The sequence below is a fragment of the Mesoplodon densirostris genome, chromosome 1 (genome assembly GCF_025265405.1).
Source record: "Mesoplodon densirostris isolate mMesDen1 chromosome 1, mMesDen1 primary haplotype, whole genome shotgun sequence".
NCBI classification, from domain to species: domain Eukaryota; kingdom Metazoa; phylum Chordata; class Mammalia; order Artiodactyla; family Ziphiidae; genus Mesoplodon; species Mesoplodon densirostris.
Window position 1 is genome coordinate 147,473,790 of NC_082661.1, and position 16,996 is coordinate 147,490,785.

The window sequence follows — 16,996 nt, forward strand, 5'->3', positions numbered from 1 at the left end:
GCAGAGAGAGGACCACTCCCAAACTCATTCTATGAGGCCACCATCACCCTGTTACTAAAACAAGACAATGATGCCACAAAAAAAGAAAACTACAGGCCATCATCACTGATGAACATAGATGCAAAAATCCTCAACAAAATACTAGCAAACAGAATCCAACAGCACATTAAAAGGATTATACACCATGATCAAGCGGGGTTTATTCCAAGAATGCAAGGATTCTTCAATATATGCAAATCAATCAATGTGATACACCATATTAACAAATTGAAGGAGAAAAACCATATGATCATCTCAATAGATGCAGAAAAAGTTTTGACAAAATTCAACACCCATTTTTGATAAAAACCCTCCAGAAAGTAGGCATAGAGGGAACTTACCTCAAAATAATAAAGGCCATATATGACAAACCCACAGTGAACATCGTTCTCATTGGTGAAAAACTGAAATCATTTCCACTAAGATCAGGAACAAGACAAGGTTGCCCACTCTCACCACTCTTATTCAACATAGTTTTGGAAGTTTTAGCCACAGCAGTCAGAGAAGAAGAAGAAATAAAAGGAATCCAAATCGGAAAAGAAGAAGTAAAGCTGTCACTGTTTGCAGATGACATGATAGTATATGTAGAGAATCCTAAAGATGCTATCAGAAAACTACTAGAGCTAATCAATGAATCTGGTAAAGTAGCAGGATACAAAATTAATGCCCAGAAATCTCTTGCATTCCTATACACTAATGATGAAAAATCTGAAAGAGAAGTTAAGGAAACACTCCCATTTACCATTGCAACAAAAAGAATAAAATACCTAGGAATAAACCTACCTACGGAGATAAAAAACCTGTATGCAGAAAACTATAAGACAGTGATGAAAGAAATTAAAGATGATACCAACAGATGGAGAGATATGCCATGTTCTTGTATTGGAAGAATCAACATTGTGAAAATGACTATACCACCCAAAGTAATCTACAGATTCAGTGCAATCCCTATCAAACTACCAATGGCATTTTTCACAGGACTAGAACAAAAAATTTCACAATTTTTATGGAAACACAAAAGACCCTTAATAGCCAAAGGAATCTTGAGAAAGAAAACCTGAGCTGGAAAAATCAGGGTCCCTGACTTCAGACTATACTACAAAGCTACAGTAATCAAGACAGTATTATACTGGTACAAAAACAGAAATATAGATCAATGGAACAGGATAGAAAGCCCAGAGGTAAACCCACACACATATAGTCACCTTATCTTTGATAAAGGAGGCAAGAATATACAATGGAAAAAAGACAGCCTCTTCAATAAGTGGTGCTGGGAAAACTTGACAGCTACATGTAAAAGAATGAAATTAGAACACTCCCTAACACCATACACAAAAATATACTCATAATAGATTAAAGACCTAAATGTAAGGCCAGACACTATAAAACTTAGAGGAAAACATAGGCAGAACACTCCATGACATAAATCACAGCAAGATCCTTTTTGAGCCACCTCCTAGAGAAATGGAAATAAAAACAAAAATAAACAAATGGGACCTAATGAAACTTAAAAGCTTTTGCACAGCAAAGGAAGCCATGAACAAGACAAAAAGGCAACCCTCAGAATGGGAGAAAATATTTGCTAACAAAGCAACTGACAAAGGATCAATCTCCAAAATACACAAGGAGTTCATGCAGCTCAATATCAAAAAAACAACCCAATCGAAAAATGGGCAGAAGACCTAGATAGACATTTCTCCAGTGAAGATATACAGATTGCCAACAAACACATGAAAGGATGCTTAACATCACTAATCATTAGAGAAATGCAAATCAAAACCACAATGAGGTATCACCTCACACCGGTCAGAATGGCCATCATCAAAAAATCTACAAACAATAAATGCTGGAGAGGGTGTGGAGAAAAGAGAACCCTCTTGCACTGTTTGTGGGACTGTAAATTGATATAGCCACTATGGAGAACAGTATGGAGGTTCCTCAAAAAACTAAAAATAGAAATACCATATGACCCAGCAATCCCACTACTGGGTATATACCCTGGGAAAACCATAATTCAAAAAGAGTCATGTACCACAATGTTCATTGCAGCTCTATTTACAATAGCCAGGATATGGAAGCGACTTAAGTGTCCATCAACAGATGAATGGAGAAAGAAGATGTGGCACATATATACAATGGAATATTACTCAGCCATAAAAAGAAACGAAATTGAGTTATTTGTAGTGAGGTGGATGGACCTAGAGACTGTCATACAGAGTGAAGTAAGTCAGAAAGAGAAAAACAAATATAATATAATACACAGACATAGAGAATGGACTTGAGGACACAGGGAAGGGGAAGGGTAAGCTGGAACGAAGTGAGAGAGTGACATGGACACATACACACTACCAAATATAAAATAGATAGCTAGTGGGAAGCAGCCCTATAGCAAAGGGAGATCAGCTAGGTGCTTTGTGTCCACCTAGAGGGGTGGGATAGAGAGTGTGGGAGGGAGACACAAGAGCGATGGGATATGGGGATGTATGTATACGTATAGCTGATTCACTTTGTTATACAGCAGAAACTAACACACCATTGTAAAGAAATTATACTCCAATAAAGATGTTAAAAAAAATGTTTCATGCGGTAAGAAAAGGATTGTCTAATGAGGACCTACTGTATAGCTCGGGGAACTCATGGCTCTGTGGTGACCTAAATTGGAAGGAAATCCAAAAAAAGGGGAATATATGTATACGTATAGCTGATTTACTTTGCTGTACAGTAGAAACTAACACAACATTGTAAAGCAGCTATACTCCAATAAAAATTAATTAAAATTAAAAAAATGATTGTCATGACAGAAAGGCCAGCAATGGTTCCTTAAGAAATTTCCTAGAAGCGTGAATTACGTGAATGGTGGGATTTACAACCATCACGGCCGTGATAGTTGGAGACTCAGCCTTAGCCTTACAGGCTCTAAAAACCAATGTTGTTAACATTCAAAGAATCCACCCATTTCTTAGGACTGGGCTTACATTACCTAAACTCATAGTAATGATGTAAGAACCATAAAGGCAATTTATTAGTTTATAATGAGAACTATAATCATCATAAGAATTGGAATGTATGGGACTTCCCTGGTGGCACAGTGGTTAAGAATCTGCCTGCCAATGCAGTGGACACTGGTTCGAGCCCTGGTCCGGGAAGATCCCACATGCTGCGCAGCAACTAAGCCCGTGTGCCACAGCTACTGAGCCTGCACTCTAGAGCCCATGAGCCACAACTACTGAGCCCACATGCCACAGCTACTGAAGTCCACGTGCCTAGAGCCCATGCTCCACAACAAGAGAAGCCACCATGATGAGAAGCCCGCACACCGCAAGGAAGCGTAGTTGCTCGCTGCAACTAGAGAAAGCCCACATGAAGCAACGAAGACCCAATGCAGCCAAAAATAAAATAAATTTATTTTAAAAAAAGAGGAAAAAAAAAGAATTGGAGCATATGAAGTCTATATAATCATACATCCCTGCAGGTAGACCCTCATAAGAAGCTATGTCAATAAGCAGGTTACTTGCCGAACAGGGATTGGAGACACATTACAACATAATGATTAAGACTCAGACAGACTTGACTTCAGATCCTGAGTCTGCCAGTGACAAGCTCTGTGACCTTGCACAAGTTACTTAAGCTCTGAACGCCTTAATTTCCTCATTTTAAAAATGGGGATAATAATGGTTCATACCTGTAGAAGATATCTTTTGTGATATCTTCACAGCTCACACTGGCTCACTTCCTCTAAGAATAACCACCTTCCCTCCCTCCCTCCTTCCATAAATGTGGGCCTCTCATATCTATGTTTTACAGTATGATCTTGTGCCACTGTCCATAGGGAAATGAATGAGGGGGACTCCTCATTTAGGTGTGGCTAATCCGATTCTTTCTCTCAGGAACTTGCAATTTCGACCCAGAGATTCTATCCAGTCTGGTCTATTTTCTTGAATGAAGTAATGTAAACTTGGGACCGGAGGCTGCCTATCCATGTGCTGCCAGAGCTAGTTGAGGCTGGCCTGCAGAGAAAGGGAGAGGGGAATAAAGCAGGCTTGCCAAGAAATGAAGAAACTAGGGCCATAGACACCAGAGAAAGTGCCTGGGGCAGTGCCTGCCGGCTCCCTGTTCCCAGTCCTTCAGAGGTTCAGTGATTTTACCTTTTATGGAGACATCCCTGTGTTCTGTCATAAAGCTCTTCTTCTTGCTTAAGCTAGTTAGGGTTGTTTCTGCCATTTGCAACAAAAGGACCTTGACTAGTAAAGCACTATGTTGTATTTTTAAGATGTCAGTAGGTTAAGACATGTAGAGGCTTCCCTGGTATTCCCGTGGTTAATACTCTGCACTTCTAATGGTTGGGGGGAGGGGGCTGTCCCTGGTTGAGGAAGTTCTGCATGCCACACGGCACGGACAAAAAAAAAACCACATAGAGCACCCATAATAATAGTGTTCCTGCCACTGGGATTGACAAATTGATTCCTTCAATCATGGCATCCACCCTCCATAAGGGATTGGATGAAGGTGGCCTCAGTTTTCTGTGACTCTCCTATTTCTCTGCCTTTATGGATAACCATCCCCATTCTGATGGACTTTTGTCTTTTTTTAGATATGATGGCATATTTTATCCTTTTCACACAAGTCTGGTAGGGTTGGGAGCCATTCTCTTTACGGTGACTTTGGATTTCTCCTCTCTGATTCATGATGTGTTGGTTTTCCAATGAATTTCAAGAGGACCTTTAGACTCCCCTCATCTCCAGATCCTTAAGGACACTTCAGTGCCATCTCCAAAACTGACAATAGTTTGTGGCCCACTTGAATTGTCTGTTCATGGTTATTGAATAAGCTGAGAGGTCCTAACCACTCTGTTGGCTGTCTCATTTTCACCCTATTCAGATTCATTTGCAGGTTTCTTAGGGCAGTTCATAGGGGCTGCAGCCAGGCTTCTTTAGCTCAGTTGTTCTCAATGCCTTCATGATTAAATACTCCTCTCCTGATTTCTCTGTTAACCTTCTCGGACCCTGGTCTTCTGAGACCTTTCTCTGTGTTGTACGCAAGGGCAAGGAAGGAATCTGCGGAATAGCATATAAACCAATTTGATCAAAGATTAGAGAATAGTGGGAGATTGTGCTAGAAAAATACATTGGGGTCTGTAATGGGATTGCCATTAGAAACAACAGCCTGGATTCTCTGAGGTTGGCAGAATCTCCATGTCAGGAAAGGAATGAACTTGAAGGCCAGGTGCTTTCTCTCTGGCCTTCACTCAACAATGACTGCTGAATCCATTATGTTGATGGCGGGGGGGGGGCGGGGGGGGAAGAGCTCTCCCATTAGCACTGCCACTTCAGACTTGCTATTGCCACCATTTTTACTGCTTTTGCTGAAAATTCTTCAGTCACAACTTCTCCAGTGTGAAGGACACTTTTGATGTCAGTACCATTTGGAGTCCAGAACAAACTGTTTTCTTACTTGCATGAAAATTACCAGGCTGACATCGTACAGACTGAAAATGTTCACATAACAGGACTTCTATAAATAGATCCAAAATACTAAATTGTGTGGAGTGAGATTTCACAACAGCCATCAGATATCTACATATGGTTTGTAAAACTTGTCTTCTGGAAAATGTGACCTGCTAAAGTGCTGGCCCATGGAAAGTTGAGGATTTTCTTGAAGGGAAAATACCCACACAGATAAGATTTACATTGCTTCATTGAGTGAAACATCATGATTCCCTAAAGGTAAGATGTCTCTTTGAAGGACAATTTAGAATATTGTTTGGTTATTATGGACTTTTTCTGTGTTAAAAGAGTAATTTACTGAAATAAGATTTTTTTTTCAGTAGATTTGTAAAAATATTTGCTATGTTGGTACTTTTATTATATGTAGAAGATAAGCACTTTCTGTTGTGGTAAACATCCTGAAAAAATGACAAATCAATTACATATTGTTTTGCTGCTTGAATTTGAGCCTCTGCTTCTCTGTTATCATATTACCAGTGTGGCTACTATATTACTAATCTGCTTGTCCTTTACATAATTAATAATTAATATATTCTATGTCAGTTGTTAATACACTAACATTCAGGCCAAATTAATACTTACAGAAAAGTAGTAAAACATGAATACTTCTATTTGGATACTTCAAACAAAAAAAAAAGACACTAGTCAATAGATGACTAAATATCAAGATAATTGTGGCAAAGCTATTTTTAAATGTATCAGTATGATTGACCAAATTCCCTGTTTCATTTTGCTATAGATGACCTCATAGGAATATGTATTCATCAACCTTTGTATTTTTATTTCAATTGGTTAGCAGGATTACTATATCTGTGTATCTTTATGTGGTTTTTGCAGTATCTAGGAACCACCTGGAAAGTAGGAAAGTAAAGCTAAATTTAGAAGATAAACCTTGGAAAAGATAATGGAATAGGGCCTGAACCGAGGCTATGGTTCCACAGAACCCACTTTTTTTCATATCTTTCTGCCTCTTCTTTTCCCCTCACTCTTTCCTGAGAGTTTACCTGATAGTACATTTCATTCTTTTTTTTTTTTTTTTTAAATCAGGCAATGCTTCCAGCTATAGCAAATTGTGGTATGTGTACCAAAACCTTCTCTCTTTACCTTGGAAAAAGCAATCAGCTTTAATTTTGAATCAGATTTAAAGGCAGAACAAAGCGGGGAGAAAAGTTTTTTTCTGGAATCCATTATGGAATCCAAAGTGCTGCCCATTAGGTTTTTCCTGAACTTTTGATGTACTAAGTTACAAGAGTGAAAAGCAGTTGAACTTTCCCAAGAAAACGATGATGTAATTGGTAAAAGTGGGCCCCACTGGATGCAACCAAAATAAATATCCTTCTTTTTCCTGAATGCTGGCAAAAAATGATATTGCAAAAACTTAAGAAAAAGTGATTATTGTCTTAAATGCTGGCAAGAGAATTCTTCTTAGGGAGAATTTCAAACTGTCTTTGTTTTGGAAGAATGCCTCAGTAAGTGAGATCCTGCGGTCTTGGTCATCAGCTGGTGACAAAAGCTTTAGAGTGGAGTCAAAACTGCTTTGTTTGGGAATTTGTTCAATAGGAGGAGAGAAATTCTTGGCTACTGAGAGAATGTCCAGAAGATAGGGGAGGGAAAACGGCTGGTTAAGAGGGTGAATATGACCCAGAGATCATGGCAGAGGGATATGTAAAACCTCTGGTGGTAGGTGGCTGAAAGGAGTCTAAACAAGTGAGTATAATAAAATACTACTTTGAACTGTTTGTAAGGCTGTGCCTGATGGGACTGCTCCCTTCAACTCCCAGCTCCCCTGTGAAATCTACCACTCTCACAATGTTTCCATATTCCCTTGGTTTTCTTGATAGTGGAAGAGCTCAAAAGTGAGTCTTCCAGGTGGAAGAATGAGCCTGGAGGCAAAAGTGGTAACAAAATCCTCCATCCCATACCCCTGCCCTGGTAATTCACAATGTCCTTGGGAAGGCTTTTGGATGAAGAAAAGGTATTCAGGCTGATTTTCTAAGTCTTTAGGAGCCAGGTGTCTCCAGCTGACATCTTGGTTTTATGGGAGGGAATGTATTTGTTTCCTTAGTATAGGTTTGGGAGATAAAATACAGGATGCCCAGTTAGATTTGAATTTTAGATAAACAGGGAGGGCTTTTTTATGTACCAAACATTGCATTGGGTATATTTCTGTAGCAATGAGTACTCTCACAAGGGCTTCCACAGATACCCAAGGCAGTCACCTTGCTGAATTTGGGGCTCATTCCCAGTACAACACAGTACTACCTCTTGGGGAAGAGGCTAGGGTCTGAGCCAAGGCTATGTCCCATAGAACACACTTATTCATTTCTTTCTGCCCCTCTTTCCTCCTCACTCTTACATTTCTCCTACACTTCCTTCCCATGATTTGTAAACTCAACTGGGCTGCAGCAAGGGAAGAAATTGATAGGCAGCCCATAGTTAAGTCTCCTCTTCCATAAAGGGAAGATAATAGTGCCTACTTACGGGGTTGTTATGAAATTCAATCTGTTAATACAGTAAGTCCCCTACATACAAACGACTTCCGTTCTGAGGGTGACTTTGTAAGCCCAATTTGTTCATAAGTCCCACACAGTTAGCCTAGGTACCCAACTAACACAACTGGCTATATAGTACTGTAGTGTAATAGGTTTATAATATTTTTCATATAAATAATACATAAAAAATAAACAAACACAAAAAATATAGAAACATGGGACTTCCCTGGCCATCCAGTGGTTAAGAATCCACCCTTCCAATGCAGGGGGAGCGGGTTCGATCCCTGGTTGAGGAACGAGATCCCAAATGCCAGGTGGCACGACCAAAAACATTAAAAAAATATAAAACATTTAAAATCTTACAGTACTGTACCTTGAAAAGTACAGTAGTGCAGTACAACAGCTGGGATACAGAGGGTGGCATCGAGTGAAGAGGCCAGAAGAGTTACTGACTGGAGGAGGGAGAGGAGGCAGGAGATGGTAGAGCTGAAGGATCATCAGCAGTAGGAGATGGAAGGCAAGCTGCAATTTCACTCACGCCTGACGTTGATGGCACAGGTTCTGGTCCCTTGCTGGATTCATTCTATCTACCCTCTTGAAAAAACAATCCCGTGATGTCTGGGTAGTACCTCTTTTTTTCTCGTCATAGATGACACGGTGGCACTGGATTGCATTCTGAACGGCTGCTGCAACCTTCGTGTACCGTTCTACGTTCAGGTGCTGTGCCTCAAAAGCTAACAGTGCCTCGTCAAACAAAGAAAATCCCCTTGCCATTTCCTGCGTCGTGAATCTCTTTGTTGCTTCAGTTACTTCTTCCTCTTGTCTCTTTTCGTCCATTCTCTGGGCCTCCACTTCCATCAAGTCTTCATTAGTAAGCCCCTCGTGTTGCACAGCAAGTTCAATGAAGTCGTCCTCTTGCAGATCTAGCTTGAAATAAAGATACTGTACTACTGTACTCTATACAGTACTGTACAGTAAAGTACACAAAAGCACAACCACTTGTAGAGGATGCATGCACGTGACAATGTATGCCAGACACGTGACTAACGTGATTGGACATGTGGACACATGTTCTCATCTTTGAAAGTTTGCAACTTGAAGGTTCGTATGTAGGGGACCTATGTACATTAAAGTATTAAGAACATACTGTAGCTAGTGGGAAGCAGCCACATAACACTGGGAGATCAGCTCGGTGCTTTGTGACCACCTGGGGGGTGGGGGTAGGGAGAGCGGGCGGAGACACGGGAGGGAGGAGATACGGGGATGTATGTGTGTGTGTGGCTGATTCACTTTGTTGTACAGTGGAGGCTGGCACACTGTTGTAGAGCAATTGTACTCCAATAAAGATGTTAAAAAAAATAAAATAAAGCTTATGGACTTACAATATGAAAATAAATAAATAAATGTTATCTGAACTGTCAAAAAAAAAAGTACATACTGGCTATTACGATTTTACTAGGTAAAATAGTAGTGTTTGTCTCTAGGGCCTAGAGTCTAGGGTCTAGAAGCCTTTGACTATTGTAGTCACCATGGCTTTCCCTCATTAAATATTCTCCACACTATAAAGAGTGATCTTTTAAAAATGCAAATCTGACCATGTCATGGTTTTGACATAAAGCCTTCAAGGCTTTCTAGGACTTTGAATACCTACTAGGCCCTGAATGCTTTTTCTTTTAAAAACTATTTCGCCGGGCTTCCCTGGTGGCGCAGTGGTTGAGAGTCCACCTGCCGATGCAGGGGACACGGGCTCGTGCCCTGGTCTGGGAGGATCCCACATGCCGCGGAGCAGCTGGGCCCCCTGAGCCATGGCCGCTGAGCCTGCGCGTCTGGAGCCTGTGCTCCGCAACGGGAGAGACCACAACAGTGAGAGGCCTGCGTACCACAAACAAACAAACAAACAAAAAAAAACTATTTCGCCAATTTAACTCCCTGCCTCTCTTCCTTTCACTTTGTATTTTCTAGGCACACAGATTTTTGATTGCCATTAAGGTGCCCTACATGATGTGCCTTCTGCCTGAAATATTGCCCTTCTCCCCACTCCCACTTCACCATGTCAGTTCGTACTCATTTCCCAGTCCTTGTCAAAAGTGAAGCCTTCTCTGACCTCCTAGTCTAGATTACAGGTCACAGTTTAGAGCACCCTGTACTTTTCCTTCATAACCACTAATTACAGTTTCTAACTATATATTTGTATGGTTATTATATCATAAGCTCCATGAGGACAGGGACAATGTCCATCTTGTTAGCCATTATAGTCCCCAGGTCTAGCATAGTACTGAACACATACTAGGTACTCAACCAAAAAATATACTTTTTAATGAATTAGGGTTATATTAGACCAGCAGTCAGCACTATTGCCCATAAGGAGATCTGGCCCACTACCTCCTTTTTTTAAAAAAATAAATTTATTTATTTATTTTTGGCTGCGTTAGGTCTTCATTGCTGCGCACAGGCTTTCTGTAGCTGCAGTGAGCAGGGGCTACTGTTCATTGCTGTGTGCGGGCGTCTCATTGCGGTGGCTTCTCTTGTTGCGGAGCACAGGCTTTAGGCACGTGGGCTTCAGTAGTTGTGGCACATGAGCTCAGTAGTTGTGGCACATGGGCTTAGTTGCTCTGTGGCATGTGGGATCTTCCCGGACCAGGGCTTGAACCTGTGTTCCCTGCATTGGTAGGCGGCTTCCTAACCACTGTGCCACCAGGGAAATTCCCCTCTACCTCTTTTTACATGGCTTGCAATCCAAGAATGGTTTTTATACTTCTAAATGATTAGGACGAAATAAAAAGAAGGATGATATATCTGGACACATGAAAATTAAATAAAATTCCATTTCAGTGTCCATAAATAAAGTTTTATTGAAACATAGCTCTGCATACTCGTTTATGTATTCTCTATGGCCACTTTTGCGCTACAGCAAGAGTTGAGTAGTTGTGACAGAGCCCATAGGGCTGCAAAGCCAAAAATATTTATTATCTGGCCCTTTACAGAAAAACTTAGCTGACCCTTTTAAACAATAGTAATTCTGGGCTCTGGGGCACTTTGTATTCAAAAGCACCTGCAGGTGGCTTTTCTCAATTGTTAACAGTTTGCTTCTGTTGCTGAAACAAGTGACCTATTTATTTTGCTTAGTTGGAAAGATTAATTAAGGAGACTTTCCTTTGTCCTTTGTTTTTCTGCTTTTCTATCAACAGACAGAAGCCCCCAAAGGCGGTCAGTCATATGGTAAACTCCTTTGCCAGTGGTATGATGGCGTTAACTATTTTCCCCCCAATCAGATTTCCCGGTTTTTCAGATAATTCATGTATTCCTTTACCAAATGAGATAATGAGTTGATAGGTGGTAACGAGTTTAAATAGAGTGCCTACATTTTCCCTTCAACTTTCCTTCAATTCATAAACAGGAAATGGACTAAAAAATGTTTTCTGTTTTCTTATAAATGGACTATATCCCTTTCCAGTTACAAATTCATACTTACCAGAGCAACACTTTAAAATACACATTAAAATCTAACAAGGTTTTAAGATAGTTTCGAAGTGATTTCACCATAGTACTGGATAACCGTCCCAATAGGGACAGATGAACTGTTCATTCCTTTAAATAAGTTAATTTAAAAATCTAATCTGAAAAGTAACCACTGTTTATGCTCCTGGCTGCTGAACTTAAAGATATTTTTAGTGATAGAGTAGACAAAGGAGATTGTAGTGAATATAGGTGTGTTTTTTTTTTGCCGCACCAGGCAGCTTTTGGGATCTCAGTTCCCTGACCAGGGATGGAACCTGGGCCCTGGCAGTGAAAGCAAGGAGTCCTAACCACTGGACCACCAGGGAATTCCCTAGGTGTCTTTCTTTATATCATGCCCTTTACTTCTGAGAAGTTTTTTGTGAGTGGAAATAGATCTCATTCGAATAATATTCTAAAAATTCTCTCAGTAATTCACTTATAAAATCAGTATTTAATCCTTGATTTATCTCTTCTTTAAATTCATATTTTCACACAATGAATCTATTTAGAATGGAAGTCCCCTTGTAATGATAAAAGGAAAGAAAAATGACAGGATACTAACATAATAGCAGTAAAATATTTTGGATAAAGTTAAGATCTTATTGATAAAAGTGTCACAATTATAAAGCTCTTAAATGATCTAAAATAGGTATAGAATTTGAATGCAAAATAAATATAATATTTTATTAGTGGAAGATGATCTAATATACATTATCATATATTCTGTGAAATAACAAATCATTTATTTGACCCAATTTAGAAGATGGCATTTCTAGACCTTTACCGTGGCATCAGATTTCTTCTACAAGTTGCTTAGCCATATGAGCCATCCCATCATAAAGAATTTATATCTGATTGGGTTGCACAATTTAAAAAAGCACTTTTATATATAAATAAATAAATATATTTAAATATATATATTTGAATTACCCTAACACAAACATTTCTCCATGTGCTGTAGTAGGCTCATATTAGCATTACAATAACTGTGACACAGGATAGATATTATGATATTCATTGATGGTTACTGGGCACTTAACCTAAATTTTTGGAAGCTCAGAAAATATGTTATATGGGTAAAAAATTTTTTAAAAGAGCACTTGAATTTTTATTGTTTGACTCATTGACAAACAAGGGGGAACTTTCTAAGGACTAAACAATGGTTCTTAAAGAGTGGTAAGTTTCTCAAAAGGAAAGGAGGGAAACTGTAAGATATGGTAGATGCAGAAAGGAATTCAGGAAGCATTTTGCAAGGGCCTCCGGTAACAATGAGTTTCTACAAATATCCTGGCAGGAAGCTAGCAAGTCAATTAGTGATGATGCTCTAACATTTACTCATGGGTAGAGTGAAAATTAACAAAAAGTCACATAGTTCCTCCTCCCCTCCATAAACATTATGGAGGGAAAAAATCTTAGGGATATTTTCATTTCTAAGCCATCTTTTAAAATAGATGAAAAAGAGCATCAGATCAAGTACTGTGAAATGCAGTGAGTATTCTGGACCCAAGGGAGGTTTGTACAAGTTCTTTCTTTCTTTATTTATTTGGTTTCATCGGGTCTTAGTTGCGGCACTTGGGCTCCTTAGTTGGGGCATGGGAACTGTTAGTTGTGACATGCATGTGCGATCTAGTTCCCTGACCAGGGATCGAACCTGGGCCCCCTGCATTGGGAGTGCAGAGTCTTATCCACTGCACCACCAGGGAAGTCCCCTGTACAAGTTCCTTATAATGTCAAATTTATTCAGAGGACTTTCATTCTGAAGTTATAACCCTCCCAACCAATTTTTGGTTTTCAGATATTCTTGTTTTATGAAACAACCTTCCCAATTTTGGGTTTTAAAATATTCTTATTTTATGAAATAATGGGGAGAATAGATAGTGATTTATTTATATTTATTTTTATACCTTTGCTTCGCAAAATAAAAAAAGTTGTTAAACCTATATCAGTTCCCAAAAATTCCTTGCAAATTTTACTGGTCCATGAAATAAAAAAGCCTGGGAACCAGTAATCTACACTAATTGATGAGATAGATTTACAGTAAAATATTAAGTAATTAGAATATTCCTAGAATAGTGTTCTAGTTAATTAGATTTTCACATTGTAGGTTAACATTTTTGTCTCATCCTTGCTCAGTTAATTTGACGTGCATTTACTGAAAGCCTTCAGTTATGTCAGGCATCATCCTAATCAGAATCATATATATATATATAGTAGAAAAATAATTAAATCAGGGAAGGGGGTGAAATCAGAGAAAGCTTCACAAAAAAGGTAAAGCTTCTTTTGGGTTTGGATGGAAAGATGGAAGCATCCTACAGGTAAGCATGGAGGGGAAAGCTGTTCTACACAAAGGGACCCACATACCCCAAAGCACTGAGGCTTGAAAGAGCAGAATCAGTGATATCTAAAGAGCAGCCATTTCAAGTGTCAAATGGAGGAGTGGCCAGAGAATAAATCCGAGAGGTAGCCTGGAGTCAGATTATAAAGTGATTTGTATGTTTTGCTTAGATGCTTGGACTATATTCAATATGTGCTTGGAGAATCTTTGAAGGATTTTAAGTAGGAGAGAATTGGAAATCTTTAAAATATATATATTAGTATCTTTCTTTTCTGCCTGAATAAGTAGAACATACTGAACATAATTGAACCTTTTACTGATAATTGAAGATCTTTCAGTGATCTTCTCAATGAATATCAGTTCTCATTTTTTTTTTTTTTTTTTTTGCGGTATGTGGGCCTCTCACTGTTGTGGCCTCTCCCGTTGCGGAGCACAGGCTCCGGATGCGCAGGCCCAGCGGCCATGGCTCACGGGCCCAGCCGCTCCGCGGCATATGGGATCCTCCCAGACCGGGGCACGAACCCGTATCCCCTGCATCGGCAGGCGGACTCTCAACCACTGCGCCACCAGGGAGGCCCAGTTCTCATTTTATAAAGGAACACATTGAAATATAGAAGGTGTAGGACTTCCTCCTCTTGAGAGACCCAGGAGATATTTTTTTTTTAATAAAAAAATTTTTTTTTCTTTATAAAACAAATTACTATGAATGTATTTTGTCTTAATTTGTCTCATTCTTGTTAATGCTAATAAAGGTCTGGGGAAAGATTTTGGTTGACAGCTTTTACTGACTGGATTTTTTTCTTAATTTTACTATGGAAAATCACTGATTAATAGATGGTATCCACCTACATGCAGAGTGAGGGGTAAAATTGTGCCAGTTATGGGTAGAATTTGGAGAGTCATATTCATCAATTTCCCCCTATTGTTTACTCAACACATAATAGTTACTATATAAACCTATGGTGAACTGAAAAGAATTTGCAATATACATGGTAACATTTTTTTTCTGAGGAAAACTGAATTACTGGCTTAACTGGTAGGTCTTTGATTTGGCTTACCTTTATATATAAACAAAGGGAGAATAAGTGATCATAACATGTGAAATTTCACCTTTAAAAGAGTTTAACAAAGATCTATATACAAGGATGTTGAAAAGCTTTAGTCATACTGGCACATTGGGGGAATATTTCTTTTTAAAGAATGGGGATCTGGCTTAGAGATGGAAAACAAAGGTAGGAGACATAAAGTCCCTCTGAAGGGAAAAGTGCAAATTGTCAATTTCTCCAGGGTTAGAACTGCGGCTGTGTTCAATAATACTGAACATTCTTAAGAATGACCTGCATATCCATGCTTGCAGATTTCCTAAATTCTTCCTCAATGTGAAATAACAATAGCAGTATTAGTACCAGGAGTCTGGGTGTATGGGCTAAAAAGTAATAAGTAATCCTATTGTGGGCAAGTATGAAATAGAGAAAAAATATATAAATTATATTTGTAAGGTGATGATCTCAACGTGGTTGGTTTGGTGTGACAAAGAGAATCTAGAGGTTACTGTAGACAGCCATCTGGAGTTATGAGCCCAATGTGCTGGTGTAACAAAATAATCTTGGCTTCATAAAGCAAGTGATTTACAAAGAACTTGAAAACATTGCCTAGATCTTGATTTTTAAAAAATACCTTGAAGGCCATATAAATATAATCCAGATATTTCCTTATCTCCTACTAGAAACACCTAAACCACCTACAACGTTTCCCTTTTCTCACTCTTCCATATTTATGGGTATCCCCAGGAGGTTTTCCCCCTGAACTCACGGAAAAGTCCTATCGACTACCGCTGTTTTTTCTGGTATAAATCCCTTCCAGGGTACTGCTGAGCGCTGCCACTATCTTGGCATCATTGGTTTCCACTGGGCTCTCACTGCAAATGCACTAAACATCCTGAGGTGCAAAGTCTCTTGAAGTTCATTGGCAAAGAGGGGCAGAACATTTAACCATTTACCCCTAACATTCACAGACGGGTACCAAAGCACTTGAGTACCCAATTTTAGTAGGTACGACACTTTCGGTTCTTGCAGTTCCCATGGGAAACTGGGGAACTCCTAACGCAGACCACACCAGGCTGCAGCAGAATTCCTCCTCTTTCATGCGTGAGGTTTCGCGGCAGGGTTAAGCTTCCGGTGCCAGACTGCCCCATTCTCTCAAGAAATAGCCTTCTGGTGCCCGCTTGGGCTCAACCTGGGCTCCCCCCTGGCACAGTTCTAGCAAGGAGGATGGACTTCTTCAACTTTGCAGGCTGGCATGGTGGGTGGGCATCTATTCAATCTTTTCAGAAGAGTAACTTAGCTCTCGTAACAAACCCCGAGGACGTGAATTAAGCGGAACTTTTAATGGAAGCGATTTAAAGTGTTTTTTAAATGAATGTGGGACAAACAAGGACACCTCTAGGTTTGCAGGTACTTTTATTAAAGCTCTCTGGAGTAGCGAAATGCCAGTGGGATCGACAGTAGGAGTAGAGTGGACGGTGAGTGAAAATTTGTTGAGTACATCTCAGAAGTTAGTACTAGAATTTCAGGTATTCTAACTCATTCTAACCACTCCATTCAGTAGACCGAAGGATGAGATTCCGCAGTATCCCAGCTCCAGTTCCCGATATATTACTCATCTGGAGAAGATTTTGAAATTTTCTCTTCTCCCTTTCCGTCTTTCTCCAATACAGGCTGTGAGTTTGTCTACCACCCCTACCAATATTTAAAGGGAAAGGCGCTTAGAACAAGGCAAAGTAGGGGGGAGGACTTTGCGGCTGTGTTTCTCAAACCCGTAAGGAGAGAGAGCGATAATGGGTAAGGGGCGTGCAGACTAACTCCTTCCTTGCCCAATCAGGTGCACAGGAAGATGTCCTTTTACCAATAAAAATAAAGTTCGCTTTCCGGAGGCGGGAGGGTGAGCCTTGACTGCCAGTTCTCCAAAGCAACGATAGAGTAGAAGACGGAGAATGATTAGAAGTAGGACCAACCCAGGAAAGGGGGCGGGGTAAAGGTGGGGGGTAACTCTGAGCGGCGGCTGGACTGGCGAGTGGGATGCGACAACTGCTGTTCCTGTAGTAGTGTTTCTCGCCAATCAGGAAGGCT